The 18,814-nt window shown below is 51.7% G+C and overlaps 1 protein-coding gene across 1 annotated transcript in view; it reads right to left on the minus strand.

Annotated features, from left to right (window-relative positions):
* ATXN10 (ataxin 10) overlaps window positions 1–18,814 on the minus strand; it is a gene marked incomplete at both ends in the record, with an annotated part of 162,612 nt that overhangs the window by 12,029 nt on the left and 131,769 nt on the right. The window lies entirely within an intron of this gene.

Consider the following 18,814-nt stretch of genomic DNA (forward strand, 5'->3'; position numbering starts at 1 on the left):
TCGGACAGAGAGGCGTCCTGTCTAAGGGCAGGCCAGCTGCCTGGAAGGACTGTTTCCCAGGCATCGCCATGGAATTTCCTCCCTTCGCTCTTTTGGAGAAGAGGCTAGAAGGCCTTTGACGGGTCTGCCAGGTTTAGTTTGAATCCGTATGGTCCTGAAAGCATGGACCCTGGCTGCCTCTCTGCGATGCTCCAAACCTCCCGCTGAATGTCCTGCACATCAGACTAAAGACGACTGGGAAAGCACGGAAGCATCGCCGCATTATTTACCGAGGAATCGGGGCTGGCTCCCCTGAGCTTTGTGACCCTCGGGAAAGCACACTTGTTCCTACACACCGTTCTATACAGGGTCATATGAAAACTGTTGTGGGGAGGCCATGAGTGGCTGGAACAGGGACAGGAGAGACCGCCGAAGAGGAGCCCGCCCAGGTCCAGAGGAAAGGGCAGAATCACAATTTTTCCAAAGAAAGAGGCTTGCCTGCCCGTGATCAGATGGAGGCCTCAAGAAAACAGGTCCTTTCCTCAATGAGTACCAGACATAGCCACCGACGCCATTCCAAAGGATGGGGCATCTGTGCCCCCAGAGTACCCGGCCCTACAGCTACTGCCAAGCTTCCCCAACCTGAAATCAGAAGGAAAAGAAGGCCTCAGCACCCATAAAGCTCGGAGCTCTGTGTATGTGGGAAAGGAGATCAGTCAAACTGTTTTCTTTCTCGTTCAGCCACCTAATAGGAAACAGTAAACACTGAACACATCCGCTACAGTTGAGCTGAGGCATCAAACGCAGGGGCGGCAGCAGCTTTGGGAAAGCTCCTGGGGTTTATTTTTATTTATTTACTTTTGTGTGGTACAGGGTGGAACCCAGGGGCTTTCTACCTCCGGGCTACACTCCCATACCTATTTTATACTTTATTTGGAAACAGGGTCTCACTAAGTTGCTGAGAACCTAAGTAGCTGAGGCTGGCTCTGAACCTGTGCGATCTTCCTCTCAGCCTCTCAAGCGCTGGAATTACAAGCGCGCGCCACCATGCCCAGCAACTCCTGGGGTTTTAAAAGGTTGCCCCATCTCAGCCCCTGCAATCCACCATGCTGGTACACAGTCCTGCCAAACTTTGACTGCCCTCGGGGCCAGCCCAGCTCCCCTGCCCACAGCGCCCTCCAGTCTGCCTCCCCAGCGCCTCTAGCAGGCTGGACTCAGGTGTCTGTGGGACCTTGGACCTGGACACGGAGTCCAGTGCAAAGAGGCCAGCCAGCGCTTGCTGAGCGCACGACCCGGACACGGAGTGCACTGCAAAGAAGAGGCCAGCCAGCGCTTGCTGAGCGCACGACCTGGACACGGAGTGCACTGCAAAGAAGAGGCCAGCCAGCGCTTGCTGAGCGCACGACCTGGACACGGAGTGCACTGCAAAGAAGAGGCCAGCCAGCACTTGCTGAGTGCACGACCTAATGTCTTTGGAGGTCAATCAGGGGCTCCCGCCCACGGTGCTGCTTCCACCCTGCCACCGCTTCGGCCATTTGTCACCCTCAGGATAAAGCTCAGGTCTTTTATGAGGTTGTGTTTCTTTTCTGGAGACAGAATCTATACAAGTAATAAAATGCCAAAACCCTAAATATGCATTTCTTCCTCTTGTGCACAATCACCAGTTCGCTACTTGTGCCAGGATATAACATAAAAACATTTCCAGGTGTCAGACACTTGCAATGTGTGTGAATTTCTGGGAAATTACTGGATACAACTACGTTCACACCGTGTCGACACTGTCACTGCACAGATTCATCTGCTTACTGTTTGTATAAAAAGGGACCTATGTGAAGAACTGGGTGAAGGACAAACATGAAAAGGGTAAATTCAGACCAGTGAACACATGTAAGGTCCAGGGCTGACTTGGGTGCCACTCTCCAGCTTTAATGATAAAAGCAAAACATTGGCTTCTTCCTGGAAATTCCTGGTTATTCACTCAAATCTAACCAAAGTGGCAGACGGAGATTCCGCCCAGCAGACCTCTCAGTGGAGGGCCCGCACCCCAATGTCGCTGCTGGCGGCAGATGCAAGCTCTCAGAAGTGCCACCCTCTGCGCCCTAGGTCCTGCCAGCACCCACACGCCAGGACGCCGGGCTCACCTGCCTGCCCAATCCCCGCCTGGCTGTGCCTCCCCTCTGATTCTTCTCTCCCAGGGCGTACCCACCCAATCTGCACGGCGTGGCCGAGGGCACCTCCTCCTGGAAGTCTTCCCTCCCAGCTGAAGCTGCCACTCCTGTGTGGCCTTGCAGGGACTCTGTGAACAGCTCCCATCCCGTGGCACCATTCCCATCTGCCGTGTCTGTGAACCCAAGGGCAGGAGCCACACCTGCCCGTTTCTGCACCGGCACCCAGTCTAGTTCCTGGCACAATGTGCCAAGTTTGACACGGTTTGTACACTGAAATGAACGGACCCAGACAAGGGGCCTGGGCTGCGTAAAAGAAGTCCATGACCACCCGGTGGCAGCTCCCACGCGGGCTCCAGGCACGCTCACCTCAAAGAAGAAACACACGCTCTGCTCCTACACTTGTGAGAACACTTGTTCACACGTATTTTGTCATTTTGTAAAAACACTCGTTCGCAGTGTTTTATCATCAGTCCACCCCAAAGGGTTCGACAGTTCACTTCTGTAGGAAAGAAAGGAGTAGTGCCCTGTTGTGTGTCAGAGAAAAAGGGGCACAGGAGAGCGAGCCTGGCCACGGGCCGAGGCCGCAGCGCTGACTGCAGGCACGCCGCTGCGGGACTGAGTGTGGCGGGGCCAGCAAAGGAAGAGGAGCAACACCGAAGCCCAGGCAGAAAGGCCTCTTCCGGAGCTGGTACCCAAAGAGCAAGGGATGTGGCCGTGTGAAAGTGGCGCTGGGAGCAAACCTCGGGATGGCCGGGCACCAGCGGCTCCGCCCAGCTCTGGTACGTGGACATCTTTCATGGTAACACTGGCTGTTCTTTCCTGAGGAGGACCTGATGAACTTAGAGCCCCGGTGCTGCAGAGGAAGAGGCTGTCAAGGTGCCTATCCAGGACAGAGGAAGAGGCTGTCAAGGTGCCTATCCAGGACAGAGGAAGAGGCTGTCAAGGTGCCTATCCAGGACAGAGGAAGGCTGTCAAGGTGCCTATCCAGGATAGAGGAAGGCTGTCAAGGTGCCTATCCAGGACAGAGGAAGGCTGTCAAGGTGCCTATCCAGGACAGAGGAAGGCTGTCCTCCGAGTGCGCCAGGGCAGAGCGAGCACCGCCCAAGGGCTGGCTTGTCCCAACTTCTGATAACATTTGGGCCGGGCTGTCCAGGGCTTCAGACTTCACTTTTAAGCACAATTTTTTTTTATAGCTGTTCATTTTGCACGTTTTTCTTTAAACCAAGATTATTTTTATTAGGTGTCGAGGCTCCACTTTTTTCTTAATTTTTAAGCTGATACATAAGAACATAGAAACTGTACAATTTATGGGTGCCAGGTACACACTTGTATGATGTTTAAGTCAGGGCAAGTGTGCCTATCTCCTCAAACATTCATCACTTCTTTAGGTGAAGACATTCCAATTCTTTTCTTTCCGGTTTTGGAATGTGCATTACTGTTACCTACGTCGCTGAACTGTGTGGCAGCACCCAGAGGTGCTCATACCCAGAGATCTAAGAACAAAGAAAAAGGAGGAGGAGGAGGAAGGGAAGGGAAGGAAGGGAGGGATCCTTCATACAATCTGAGTTGAAAGCAGAAACACCGCCAAAGCCAGCCCTGAGGCCCCGCTGACCCAGGCCTGGGTCATGAATATGTATGGCTCCTTGTTATGTGCAGTCAAAGCAGGAGCCCGGGCAGCTGGTGCGGACCTAGACAATCTTAAGTGTCACAGGGAGATTAAAGTCAGTCCCGGCTGATATTCACATTGCCCTCTTGTCCCCACTCTAGAGACAGGGAGCAAGAAAGAGCGGGAGAAAACTAAACGTCTTCTCAAGTCTCTAATCCTACCAACACTTGAGGCACTCTATTGTCCGCTTAGCTCTGGAGAGAGGGCTTCTAGCGTTTCCATAGCTACTACAAATAGGGTGTGAGCCTGTTGGTTGCAAAACTGCCCTGGAAGAGCTTGCAATCGGCCCTGGAGCAAGGCTCGGCAGGAGGACCTGGCCCAGAGGCCCAGGGGCAGTGAGCAACGGAGGGCTGAGAGGTGGAGGGGAAGCGGAGGGCACTGCAGTGCAGCAGGGCAGTGCCATCAAAGGGGCAGAAAACAGGCCGGGAAAGGACGCCACATGGGACCGTGCAGCAGCGGAGGGCTGACTAGCCATGTCAAACTCGATCTTAAAGTGGTCAGGTGGCCGGGTCTGATGGCGCACACCTGTACTCCCAATACATGAGAGGCTGAGAAAGGAGGACCACAGGTTTGTGGTCAGCCTCAACAACTTAGTGAGGCCCTCCACACAACTTAGTAAGATCCTATCTCCAAATAAAAATAAAATAGATCTTACATGATCAAAGTGAAAATAATTTAAATATGTTACAAGATTTTTCCTAGCCAGGCAAGGTGGTGCCCCCCCCCCCCATAATCCCAGTCTTTGGAAGGCTGAGAGAGGAGAGTCACAGGTTCAAGGCCAGCCTCAGCAACTTACACCCTGTTTCAAAATAAAATAGGGCCTGGGGTGTGGCTCAGAGGTAGAAGGCTCCAGGGTTCAATCCCCATAAAAAAAAAAAAAAGTTTTCCCCTGATTTTCCAGGATATCTATGTGTACTGCCTCACGCAACATGTATGTGATAAATATAAGCGCTTATATAAAAGCTATTTTTATGCAACGGCCCATGAAAACAAGGCCGCCCATGCGGCAGAGGTGCCGTGTGTTGGTCGGGGACTCGGGCGGGCCTGGGAGGATGAGAGCCAACCTGCCTCGCTTGGCCTGGGCAAGCCACAGGACTGGCTGCCACGCTCCACAGGCTCTTCCTGAGGGCAGATGAGTGAGGGCGAGGACCGGGCCACATCATCCTCTCAGGCCCGGCTAGGATCGAGCGTCTCTTAGAGGATGGCGCACCGGCTCAGTGTTTGACTTTCCTTTGGTGGTGCTGGGGATTGAACTCAGGGTGTTCTATCTCTCCGCTACACCCTCGGCCCTTTTTATTTAGAAACCTGCGATCCCCATCTCAGTCTCCTGTAATCTTGAGATTACAGGCATGTGCCCTCGTGCCTGGCTAGTAGTTCAGCTTAAAAACGGTTCTTAACATGCTTTACATTAGTAAAAGCCAAATATGCTAATTTCCATTACCCAAAGAGGAAAACAAGAGTGGTGGCCCTGGAAGAGAGCAGGGTTTTCTCCTGCTGAGGGTCCCCCAGGTGCTTCTGGGGGTCCTGAAGGAGGGCCACCCGGCTGAGCAGAAAGAAAGCACCTCCCCAGGTGCAGTGAGGCCCTGATGCTTCAGGACGAGGGACAGGTCACAGGCAGCTCCGGGGAGGTGGGGAGTAGGGGCTCGCAGAGGGGCCTGGGGCCCTGTGGGGGAGCAGGGCTGGGCAGCCACACTGCAGGGCACAGGGAAGCGCACTGAGCAGCAGCTCCTCTTCCTAGAGACCCGCAGACCTGACTTCGCCTCCGCCTTCACCTATTTTCAGCCTCTAGCTCTCAGCTCTCCAGCGTGGCCCACATACTCTTTTCATTCAGAAAACGGAAGAGGAAGCCTTTAGGGGGCAGACCCTGCCCGGCTCCTTGCTGCCGCTGGCCCAGCTCTGGGCTCCTGCTTCCTGCGGAGCCCCTGGTGTATCTGGTGTCTAATTCCCTCTGTGTTTTGCATGTTAATACAGGGAACATCTGTGCTCTGAGGGTCTCAGTGCAGTGCTGCAGGAACCATTCATTCCACGGTTTGCAGCCTGTGTCTTGATGGCACTTCACGAATCAAAGCCAAAGTCGTGAGTGTGCACCCGCCTCTGGCCAATAACGGCTAGCTGCCCACAGTGAAAGTGGTAAAAAGGACCCGACACACGAGGGCGGGGCACAACAGCTGCCAGATGTGTACAGGTCACACGCTGAAGAATACAGAACGGTATTGAGCTTAACGTAAACTGGAAGACAGAGCAAAGAGCTTCGGTCTGCCCTGAGGAGCAAGTCGCCTTAGAGATGCCACCGCTCTGAAAGGTGAGGTGCTTTCTGGCCACGAGGGGGTGGCCGCAGGAGTGCTGGAGGCCTGCAGCACCCTGCCGAGCTCGGAGGAGGACACCACACTGCACAGAAGCCGGCTCCGTGCCAGCTCCAGGGCGCTGAGTAAGGAGGGCCGCAGCACCCTTGTGCACGGTGGGCTTTCCTCTCCCACCTTTGCAACGAGGGCAGGCGCCCCGCGGCCTGGCCTCCTTCCCGAGGAGCCTCCATCTCTCCCTCTTCCTGGGGGCACTGCAGGGGCAGGGCAAAGTTCTGAGTCACCACCAGCTTTCTGTCTGGACCCAGGCCGAGTCTCACATCTCTGCCCCTCACACATCCTGGGCGTGCTCCCGATGCCCAGGACGGTGCGCGCCTGTCCAGCTGGCAATGAAGCCGTGGAAAGACGGTCTCCCGCCCCGCCAGTCAGCCACCACAGACACTTCCCGCTCTCAGGTACCTCACTCCACGGTTTTGGGGGAGGATCCTCCGGCACTGAAACTAATTTTGCACATCACAGGCTCTGGGATCATTTAGCAGCCACTTCAGAGTGCAGCGAGGGATGCAGCGGTCACAGCCTGGCATCCCTATCGCACGGCAGGTTTCAGGATCAGAAGCAACCAATACCACTTCTAACTGAACCCACACCAAAGGGCTGGGGCCGCCAAGTGGTTCCAATTGTATCTGGGGCAGCACTCCAATGTCACTTCTGAGACGCTAAAGGGGTCACCGCATGCAGTATGTTTAGCAAAGTGCCTGGCAGGCAGCAGCCTCACACAGCAGTGCCGGCTCCGGGGCCTGGGGTCCCTCCTCCCTTGTACCTCCCCTTCTTACTCTGCGGTGCCGTGGATGGTCTCTGACCCTTCCTGAGCGTGTGAGCTCCCTGCCTGCCAGGACTCCTGTCTCATCTGTTGCTGCAGCCCTGGCACGCACGGCAGCAGGAACTTTTTTTTATGGTACCGGGGATGGAACCCAGGGGGCACTGTACCTCCAATCAGACCCAGGTCACTGTCGGCAGCACGGTGGCTGAGCTCTGCAGCCTGACCACAGAGGAATTTAACAATGGAAGCCAGGGGCCACTGGAGAAACCCGGGAAGGCTCACAGCCACGCCTGCCAGGTAAAGAGGGTGTTTGTAAAGTGCCCGGCACACTGAAATCAAGGAGCCAGCAGACAACGAGCTGGCTCCACTGCACTTCTGCTCAGAACATGACACGTCCCTGTGCAGGCAGAGCGTTGACAAATGTCTCACAGACACCAAGATCACAAATGGGACTGTCAGTTTATCTTTAGAAAAGCAAAACTGGAAAAATAATAAAAATAACAGCAGCAGCGACCAGCTGCAGGACAGCGCATGTCAGTGGCCACCATGAACGCTCGCAGGAAGTACTGTCCCCGAGACCCCTAGGACTGCACGAGGAGGCTAAGCAGCTTCTCCAGGGTCAGAGCGAGGTGGTCGGCCCAGAGGCCGGCAGGTGGCTCCGGCATCGGCACTCCTTCCCTCTCCCAGCACTGCCGCCCGCGCAGTCCGCTAGCCCTTGGAGCGGCAAAGCCACCCCTCCTCATGTCGTTCTGGCTGCAAATGTCTAAGCTCTGCCTAGAAACCAAGGAGAGGAATGGTGGGACGTGTGAAACCTGAAACAGGTCCCTTTCCAGAGGAATCCCACACAGCAGAGTAGACCTGCAGATACCAGTTAGAGCAACGACCTCGGCAAAATACCTCTGGAAGCTAAGACGCTAACAGTGCAAACTGAAGGGAAAAACTGGAATAGAGAAAGCAAGTAATCCCCCTTAAATTACAGGAGATTAGTGCTGGTCTAGCACTAATGACATTTCAGAACTAACAAAGTATAGCCAAGGGTCAAAAACAGTCCTGAGCTGCAAGGGATTAAGGTGGGCCCCTGGCAGATCCAGAGCGGACGAGCTGCAGCAGGCACCTGGCAGCGGGCGTGCGCCTCCTGCACCGAGGGTGTCCCAGGCAGCCGCTCCACGGCCGCGGCCCCCTTTCCTCCCGGCAGCCCTGGGAAGCCAGTGGTCCTGCGCAGGCAGGCACAGGGCTGGGGGTGCAGCTCGGAGGTACAATGCCCCGGGTCCCATCCCCAGTATCACAAAATAAAGAAATAAATAAATAGTTTGGGTATTTGCCACAATGCCTGAACAAGGCCAAGTGGTCCCCTTGCGTGGAAGCTCACGGGCCCTAGCGTGCTGGACTCCGACTTCCAGCTTCGCACCCAGAGCATCTCTGCTTGTGACACAGGTCTTCACCCCTCACCCTGCAAGGATCTGTCAAGATGGCGACTCTCCTGCCTGCACGGCGGGGCTTGGGGAGTGTTTAAGCTCTGGCTGGCCTGGGGGCAGAGCTGGGCACCACGCTCCCCTTCCCTTCCCACCGCAAGGCTTCCGCCACTGGCCGTCGTGCCTTCTGCCAGGCACTTGCTTTCGGAGGACAGAAAGGTTTGATTTGCAGGTCATCGCCAACCCCAGCAGGTGAGGAAAAAGCACCAAAATGCAACATGAGGACCCAGAACCCAGGGCAGCCATGCCAGAAAGGCAAGGGTTTGAAGCCAAACAGTAAGAACAGGTCTTCAGTGTTTGTCAGTTTAGAACTGAGTAAGCACCTGTGCTCATCAGCTGCTGACTGCCGAGGGTGCAGAAATAAACAGAAGAGCCCTTCCCTCCGGGGATGGAGACTGAGCCCAACGGGGAGGGCTACAGCCGCGCGTCCTGTTAGGACGAGCTGCGTGAGAAACAAGGCTGGACGCATCCGAGATGCGGCCTCTCGCCAGCCAACGCACCGCGAACACCTCCCCGCGGGAGCTCGTGGACCCCGCCACAGGCCCTCAAATGTTTCACCAGCCGCAGCCGGATGCCCATCCAGAAGAGCAGGGCGCGGGACATGTCTCTGTTGTTCTACAATTCCTGCACTCCCCAAGATGTGCTGCTGCTATCCAGAACTTCCCAAAGCGGGGCTTGAAAATGCATGAGCCAGTAAAGACTCCACGGAGTTGGGTGAGCGGCACATGTGCGCAACAGAGGCTTTCCCATGTCCTCCCTCCCTCCCGGCTCCTCTCACAGGTACCCTTAGGACACTGCAGGGGAAAGGGGGCCTTGAAACACACCGTGGAAGCAGTCCTCCGGGTGCCCTGGCCCAGGGTGGAGGATGCCCCTGTGGTATAGGGGACAGAATCAGAGACACCTGGGGTGAATTTTCCCAAAGTTAATCACACAGGTATTTCACGTGAGATGTTCCTGGCACAGCAGAGCAATAGAACCGAACCACAGAAGAACAAAAGAAGGCGCTCGGCTCAACACACAGGGACCGTGGGGGAGCCCCAAGAGAAAGCCAAGCATGGCTCAAGTCTTGCACGCAGGCGCTGGAGATGAGAGAGGCGCCTGCTGTCTAAGCAGCTACCCGCTCAGCACTTGGTCAACTCTGATCATGATCTAAGGTCTAAGCAGGGCAGCGAGTTTACTGAGTGGCTTCTGTATGGAGCGTTCAGCAGGACTAATCCATGACTTTGTATGCGACACAGACACACACCCACCTGTCTCTTGAGAAAGGCCACTTGAAACAAACACTGCGAGCCCATGGGTAGAGGGACCTAGGTGGACGTCTAGACATGGGTATTACAACAGAAACCCTCGCCGTGGAGCCAGACACCTGGACCAATGCCCACAGGTATCAGCTGGAAAGCAGGGCCCAGCTACCGGGACTCCTGGGCTTTAGTTTCCTCAAATGAAAACAGAAACAATTGTTCCCCAAAGTACTGCCATGATGAGGTTTTTTATTTATTTATTTATTTATTTTTGGTGGTACTGGGGTTCCTGGAAGCCTGTCTACCTCCAGGCTACACGCCCAGACCTATTTTTATATTTTTCTTTGGAAGGGTCTCCTAAGCCAGTGGGCGCGGCTGTCTTCGAACCTGTGCGATCCTCCTGTCTCTGCCTCCCAAGCGCGGGGATTACAAGCGTGCGCCACCACGCCCGGTGGAGATGATGTTTATAAAGGGTCTAGCACATGACTTGGCACACAGAAAGCTCGCAAAAAGTGATTAGAAATTCTAATACAACAGAATACATACACCTTCAGTGTACACCTTGATGAGTTCACTCACACACACACACACACACACACACACACACACACACACACACACCATGCATACCCATATGATCCCCCCGCCAAGACGAGAACACAACCGAACCCACAGAAGGCCCGTGCGCCCCTTCCCGTAACAAGGTCGGCTCACGCCCCGGAGAACCACAGAGGCACCCAGAACCACACGGTACAAGTGCCTTCTCACTCCGGGTGCTTCACTCCGTGTCATGCTGGTGATCTGTCAGTCTGAACACGGCAGTCCATTCTTCACGGCGGGAGTATCCCGCGGCACACACGAGCCGTTCCCCTACTAATAAACAAGTGGCCCACTGCTCCTTTGGACCCTCAGAGAGAGCGCTCTTAAAGAGATTCTTACACACGTCCTCCAGTGGACGCAGTGAGCGCCCCCGTTGGCGTGCACCTAGGTGGACAAGCACTGGCACACGGGACAAGTGTGCGCTTCAGGAGCCTGGCCAAGCAGTGCTTCCTACCTCCACCCCGCCAGCAGCTGCCGAGCACTGCGCACCCCACGCGCGGGGTTCTCGTCAGCCGTGCCGGCTCCTTGTGTAGATTAAACGTGTGCCTCCATGAGGACCGCAAGGGCGAGCTCTCCACATGCTGAAGACCAAGTGGATTCCCTTGTTGGTGAGGCAGCACGGCACTAACAAAATCAACTGAGTTTCTTATGTTTTCACTGTTGTCTGGTCAGGTCTTTAATATCTTATGATGAGTCCTTCATCACGTATATATATATAATCTTTTCAAAATCTCTCTCTTACAGTTAATACCTTTCGGCTAGGCATTTTGTGCCTTGTTTAAGAAATCTTTGTCCGCTGTGAGACCGTAATCATATTCTCCTGTGACTTCTAGAAGCTCTGTTGTTTCACCATTCGCAGTGAGGCCCATGATTAATCCTGAATTAACAATTCTGAACAGTGAGAGGTAAAATCCCAGGCCACCGCGGACACAGAATTGGTGCAGCGCCATCGATGGGAAAGCCCTTCTGCTTCCTGAACTAGCGGGTCTTGCTTTGGTGCGAGCCCGCTCTGGACACCTGCTCTGTGCTGAGCTCTTACCCCGGGGCCTCACCACTGACTCACGCGCGCTCGGGGGTGGGGCTTACCTTTCTCATGGGGATGAACAGCTATATGGAGATGTCTGCACAAGAACACCTATTTGCTAAGAAACCATGTGGTGCTTTGTAAACATGATGACATTTTAGTCACTGTAACCCTGTGGGGATAGACCCCCACCTGACAAAGAAGCGAGTACTCAGAGAGGCTAGGCCAAGATGGCATGTTAGCCACCGTAACCCTGTGGGGACAGACCCCACTGACAAAGAAGCGAGTACTCGGAGAGGCCAGGCAAGTGAGGTGCCTGGCTGGACCAGACACAGATGCTGTGACCGCTAAGCCGCACTTCCTTGCACAGAATTACTGGGAAAAACACCATTGAGTTATTATTCCGTAAATTCATATTTCTCTGTGCGAGTGAATTTTATTTTCTTATAAATGAGGTCTTTAAAGACAGAAGAGAAATAAAGGAAGAAGAAAAAATAAATATAAACCTGAAAAAAAAAACACACACACATACACACAAAACAATTCCGTTTGGGCTCTCGTTCTAGCCCGGTCCCTGCCCTTTCCCCCCAATAAAAACAATTATAAAAAACCCACATCAAGGACAACTGATCAAAACACAGATCAAAAAAGAAGAAAAACATTTCAAATAAAGTTCAGCTGTTTCTATTTGGAAACAACAACAAAAAATCCCACTTGCCACAATAAACTGACAAATAAGAAATTGACTCTGTGGTAATGAATCTGGAATTTTCCGATGGCATCGGCTGCTCTGTCATTACTGTGGGTGACCCCAAAGCGAGCAGGGGAGTGAACAGCTGGGCACTGGCTTGGGCTCGCGTCCCCAGCAAGGAGCACCAGCCAGGCCTCCAGGGCAGGCTGCTCTGGGCTGTCACTGTTTTCCTGGAACTGGAATCCTGTTGGTCTCTCTAAGCTGCCTCCCAGAAGTAGAACAGAAAACCCTCTGGCCTCATCCCCACCCTGTGGGCGCCTGGCTCTAGTCTGCTGACAGGCCAGCCTGATGTTTCTGACCCCCAGGTCGCGACTAAGTAGATGCGGAATATAGCCCCATCTGCACAAGACACAGTGCTCAGGACAGGGCCGGCTCGTGCAGAGAGACGGAGAATGGTGGGGTCCACTCAAATCTCTACTGCATCTTAGCAGAAAATAGTAAAAACCACAGTTCAGTAAGAATGCGGCAGGTGGGAAAATGGGTTAAAATAACACTCAAAATAACACTACTACCAGCCGGGTGTGGTGGCGCACGCTTGTAATCCCTGCACTTGGGAGGCAGAGACAGGAAGATCGCGCAGTTTCGAAGCCAGCCGTGCTGGCTTAAGAGACCCTGTTTCAAATAAAAAATATAAAATAGGTCTGGGAGTGTAGCCCGGAGGTAGAAGGGCTTCCAGGAACTCCAGTACCACCAAAAATAAAAAATAAAAAATAAAAAAATAAAAAAACACGACTACCAAACCAATACTTAATTCACAAAATAATCAAAGAAACAAGAGAAAAAATTTCTCTTGAGCTATAGTCACCCCATCCCCAAGGAAAAGGGGGGGCACATAAACACACACGCGCGCGCACACACACACACACACGGAATCAAGACCTGGTGACATTGTACAGGGGGAGAATAAGAAAGGAGGAACACCAGGAGTAAATCCAGGGTTCTGACCTGGGCAGCTGTGTAGACAGAGCACCCCGCAAAGACTGAGGTCGAGGGGCGGCTTCAGGGAGGCACTGTTTAACTGGCCCTGAGAACCTGGGAATGTCAGCAGGGGTTGGGCACACAGGCCTGGGATCCAGAGCAGAGGTGTGCCCTCGAGCTAGGTGCATGGGTGAAGTGCAGAGCGGTGAGCACACTCAGGAGAGCACCCACACCCCCGCGGCCGCCAGCCCGGGGCAAGCGACAACCACCTCTAGCAGGCGGTGGCAAGAGCCTCTCTGGAGGTACAAGGCGACCAGCTGACACTGGGTAAAGACTAAGGAATAAATGATGGGATGCCTTGGGGAAATCTAGAGTGAGAGGAGAGCTTCCAGGCTCCAGAAGGCCTAGCAGCACTCCGACACTTAGGAGTGGTAGAGAAGGGGAAGCAACGGAGACAGGATAAGAAAACAAAAGCAAGGGGAAGCAGGGCCATGAAAGGGGAGCAGCGCGACCTGCCAGGAAGGACACAGCTGGCCTGGTGCATGCTGAATTACACTGTACCACCATGAGGGCGGCAGAGCACCCCTGATGTGGGCATCAAGGCCGACACGGGCCACACGCAAGTGGGCAAGCGTGTGAATGTGCTCCTCTACCGCCACAGGCCTCTCAAGCATCACGAGGGGCACAAATCCACAAAAGTAAAAAAAAAAAAAAAAAAAAAAAAAAAAAAAAATCAGACGCTAAAAAGAGATGGACAAGGAGTAACAGGTAGGGCCTGAGGCTGTGGCTCTGCAGGGCTCCAGCAGCCACCTCAGCAAGGCCCAGAAAGAACCCTGTGCAGCAGGAGAAGAGAAGGGGCTCGAGCTGCAGACCCCAGAGCTGGGGCGCCGGTGGACCACAGGCAGGTGAAAGAGGAAACTAAAGAGCGAGTCTTCACAGGTGGGGCCTAGCGCCTCTTCATCATCAGCAGATCAGATGTTCACTGATTCAACGAAGAGGCCAGAACAAGGACCACAAAAGATACACCAAGACCTGCTGAGGTTGGAGATACCATGCTAGAAAGAGTGGGCGTGGAAGTCGATGTATTAAAATGTCAAGGTCCTGCAGCCAGTCCAACAAAATATTAGCAATCATTACAAGCTCTCTAGTACACCACCAGGAAAATAGAGACTGAAGAACATCATTTTTAAACAAACTCATAGCCGGGCGTGGTGGCGCACGCTTGTAATCCCCGCGCTTGGGAGGCTGAGCCAGGAGGATCACACAGGTTCAAAGCCAGCCTCAGCTACTTAGTGAGGCTCTCAGCCACTTAGTGAAACCCTGTTTCCAAATAAAGTATAAAATAGGTCTGGGAGTATAGCCCAGAGGTAGAAAAACCCCTGGGTTCCACTCTCAATACCACCAAAAAAAAAAAAAAAAAGATTAAAAAAAAAACAAACAAACTCATAATTTCCCTTACCCATGAAAACACATTACAGAAAATTCTAAGAGAATGCAATCAAAAGGAAAATGACTCCAGATGGATGAACAGAGATACAAGGGACACAGTGCAATAAAACTGGTCGATGTGTGCACAGACCTCAGCAAACAGGGACCATACAGAAAAATATTAAAACATTTTATGGAACTTCAAACTGGAATAAAAACACACAACAGCTAACACATCTATGATGAAATGGACTACATGGTCCTGGAAAGAGGAAAAGCCCTAAGGAACACCCGATGATGCTTACTTAAGGATACATATCGTAAACTTCAGGGAACCATCAACAAAACAGAAAAAGGATAGAAAAAAGACAAAAACTAATTAGAAATAGCCCAAAGATCAGGAAAGAGAGTAAGACAAGTTAGAAGAGGCTTACACATAAATACATCGTTGATTACATTAAATGTAAATGAATTAAATGCAATGGCTAAAAGGGAAGGGCTATCAAATTAAAATCCATAATATGCTCTTTATAAGAAATATATCAGCTGGGTGTGGTGGCGCACGCTTGTAATCCCCGCGCTTGGGAGGCGGAGACAGGAGGATTGCGCTGGTTCGGAGCCAGCCGCGCTGGTTTAAGAGACCCTGTTTCCAAATTTAAAAAATATATAAAATAGGTCTGGGAGTGTAGCCCTGAGGTAGAAGGGCTTCCAGGAACCCCAGTACCACCAAAAATAAAAAATAAAAAAAAATAATAAAAAAATATATGTATCTTGTACAAAAAGGTTGGAAATAAATGAAATGAAAAGGTTACACCAAAGAAATACAACCAGAAGCAAGCTGAGAAACTCTACTAATATTAGGTTAAAAAAAAGCTGGGCACAGTGGCGCATGCTTGTTATCCCAGCATTCGGGAGGCGGAGACCTGAGGACCTGAGGACCACAGTCTGCGGACAGCTTCAGCTACTTAACAAGGCCATTCGCAACTCAGTGGGGCCCTGTTTCAAAAATAAAAAGACAAAAAAGAAAATAGGGTTGGGGGTGTAGCTCAGAGGTAGAATGCCCCTGGGTTCCATCCTCAGTACTGCCAAAAAGAAAAAAGAAAAAAAAAGGTTAAAAAGCACTTTTAGAGATAAAGTGGGTCATTTCATAATGATAAGAAGGCTATTTATCAGGATCTATTCTATACATCTTTACCTAAAAATACTGCTTCAAAGCAGACACAGAAAATGTATCTAACTAAAAGAAGCAGGCATTCCACAGTGATCGCTGATATTTTAAATTAATTCTCCATGTAATTGATAAATCAGAGTAAAAAAAATCAGTAAGAGCAAAAGTTTGAAGACATAATTTGTAGCTGGGCACAGTGGTATAGGCCTGTACCCCCAGTACTTAGGAGGCTGAGACAGGGCGATTGTAGGTTCAAGGACAACTTCAGCAAGAAAGAAAGACTCTCGGCAATTTAGCAAGACCCTGCTTCAGATCAAAAAAGAACTAGGACTGTAGGTCAGAGGTAGAATGCCCCTGGCTTCATTCTCCACTACCACCAAAACCAAAAATAAAAACAAAAAACAAAAGAAGTCCATAAACAGACCCAAACTTACAACAAATATTTGATTTATGGTAAAAGTGGTACTGCTGAGCACAGAGGCATGATCTTTTTAATAACTAAGGCTGAGGCAATTGTCTGTTCATAGGAAAAAACTAGAAATAGAGTCTGATGTCATTCCACATACAAAAATCATTTCAAATAAATTATAAATATGCACATTAAGAAGATAATATAAGATTATTACCATGACCTGAGAATTATTTCTCAAACAAGATACACACAAAAGAAAAAAGAAAAAAAAAGCCACTAACCATAAAGGAAAAGTAATAAATCTGACTACAGGTTGGAAACTTATTATTAAAAATAAACAATAAAGGAGCTGTGTGTAGTGGCAGAGACTTGTAATCCTAGTGCTTGGGAGGCTAAGACAGGAGGATTGCAGGTTTGTGGCCAGCCTTAGCAATTTGTGAGGCCCTCCCAAACTTAATGAGGCCCTGTTTTAAAATAAAGAATAAAAAACAGAAATAAGGGAGTAGCTCAGAGGTAGAATGCCCCTGGGTTCGATGCCTGGTTCCGCCAAAAAACAAAACAAACAAACAAACAAACAAAAAACAATAAAGGAAATGAAGAGGTAAGTCACAAGTTGGGAGAAAGAAAGTATTTGCCACATATAAAGTTGACAAAGAACTTCTAAAGAGAATAAATGAAGAACTGCAACGTAAGAGAGAGAGCCCAATGGAAAGGTGAGCGGAGGCTTGATCGGGCACACAGTAAGAGGATGTGCGTGCACACACACACACACACACACACACACACACACACACACACACACACACACTCCATCTTAGAAGACACCGGCCTTGTCAGCAACGAGGGCAACAGCAAACGAGCTGTAGGCCTTCCACAGCAGGCGCACGAGGGGCGGTGAGAGGCGGTGTGTAGGACACACGCGCTCCAGCCACACAGGTAACTCCACCAGGTGACGTTTCAAGAAACAGCGGTGAGCCTGCGATCTAGACACAGTGCAACGACCAGAGATACTAGAGAGGACTGGGAAGCACGGGGGGGCCAGGGACGTCGCTCCCCTGCAAATGCCTCGGGGGTGTGGGGGGGTGGGGGCCAGGGACGTCGCTCCCCCTGCAAATGCCTTTGGGCAAGTATATGAGCCACATAAACACATTATGTTCATGAAACACACACACACACACTTCAACTATCATTTCCCTTTGTTCTGATATTTGAGGATATATCTCGTCTTATTACAAACATCTTATGTGACATTAAGACCTAGTAGGCTTAAATAAAGCTCCCAAGAATTATTAAATAAATGTAATACCAACACAACCGTAAAACTTTAATCTCTGCTAATGATAGAGCAAAATCTGGGGCGCTGCAATGCTTCCTTCTTATTGTCGTAAAAGCATTTATCTACAGGGACACCCATATCAAACTTCTAAAAATGAACAGTGTCTCTAACTACATGAACACGTTAACCCCTCTGCGCATGTGCGTCTCCTCCCAGAGACCGCAGGGAGGCGGTACAGGGAGTGGTAAGAATCATGTGCCCACAGGTTTCGGCTCCGGCTAATCTGCAGGACAAGTCACTGAGACGCTCCATTATTTCCTCATCTACCAAGTGGGGATGACCATGATATGGTCTGCTTCACGCTGTGGCGAGGACTGTGAGGCTGCGCTGGACACACGTGAGGCCTGGACAGTGCTTCAGAAGCAGCGAAGGAGCGCACGGACGGCCGAGCACAGGAGGCCGAGCAGACGCGCTCCAGCAGCACATCTGTGTGTCCACCACGTGCCTGGGGCTGACAGCCTCTCTACAGCTCGGTCGCCACTAAAAGGCAGACGTGAGTGAGGAAAACCCTTCGTCACTGGGTCAGTGCAGGGAAGGTAAAAGTAAACTGGGTGAGTTCTAAATATAACCCCTTTCATGTGGAAGTGTGACATCTACAGCTGCACTTGGACATGCTGGTACTGCTTTCCAGTGACTGGAAGCTTTCTTCCTTTTGCTTTGGGCAAAAAAAAAAAAAAAAAAAAAAAGGAAAAAAAAAAAAAGAAAGGTAGGCAGGCAGGCCACAACTTTCTGACGGCACATCGTGTGGGCACTGGTGCTGGTGCAGCGTGGCAAGCCAGACGCACCTGACCTGGGAGAAAGGTCTGCCGGGGCTGCTGCTGTCCCCTGACTCGCTGATGTGCTCTTTAAAGCAGATTCCTTCTGCTGCTGATAGACGAATGGCAGTGTCTTTATCACAGACAGTAAGCATCCTCAGTTGGCTTATTTTGAAAAAAAAAAAAAAAAAAAAAAAGGATTTCTACCACCTCTGTTCTCTTGTTGGCAGAAGCCACAGGGAGGGGCTCTCAGAGCTGAACCACCCCTGTGCGTCCCCTGGGTCCTAGGCAAGGCTCCTCGCCGCCTCCCATCAGGCCGCGTCACTCTTCTGAGGTCGGCCTGCTCACACCTCTGCACGCGAAAGCACGGAGCCGTGAAGGGCGAGGCAGAGCCCGGCTCTCTCAGCAGGGCCGCTGGTGAAACTAAACAGGAGAATGTACTTTCTACCCGAACAGGTCAGCGCCCTGGTCCCGGATGACTCACCACCGCACTAGGTGTTTCACACGCAGCCACCTGGTGACGTGAGGGAAGCGGGCGAGGTCCAGCAGGGCACGTCCAGGGAGGGCGGCGGCCCAGGTAAGAGCAAAGCCGGAGCTCAGCTCCAGCAGTGGACGCTGAACAGAGCCCGGTAGAAAGACACGAGAGCCACTGAGTAAGGCTCCCGAGCGCCGAGAGCGGGATGCCCCTCACAGCCTCGTGCTGCAGACACCTGGTAAAGTAGTTCTCCAACTGGGCACACAGAATTCCTATGGAGAGCGATGGAGCAGTCTTCACT

The sequence above is a fragment of the Muscardinus avellanarius genome (assembly GCF_963383645.1).
Source record: "Muscardinus avellanarius genome assembly, chromosome: 11".
NCBI classification, from domain to species: Eukaryota; Metazoa; Chordata; class Mammalia; order Rodentia; family Gliridae; genus Muscardinus; species Muscardinus avellanarius.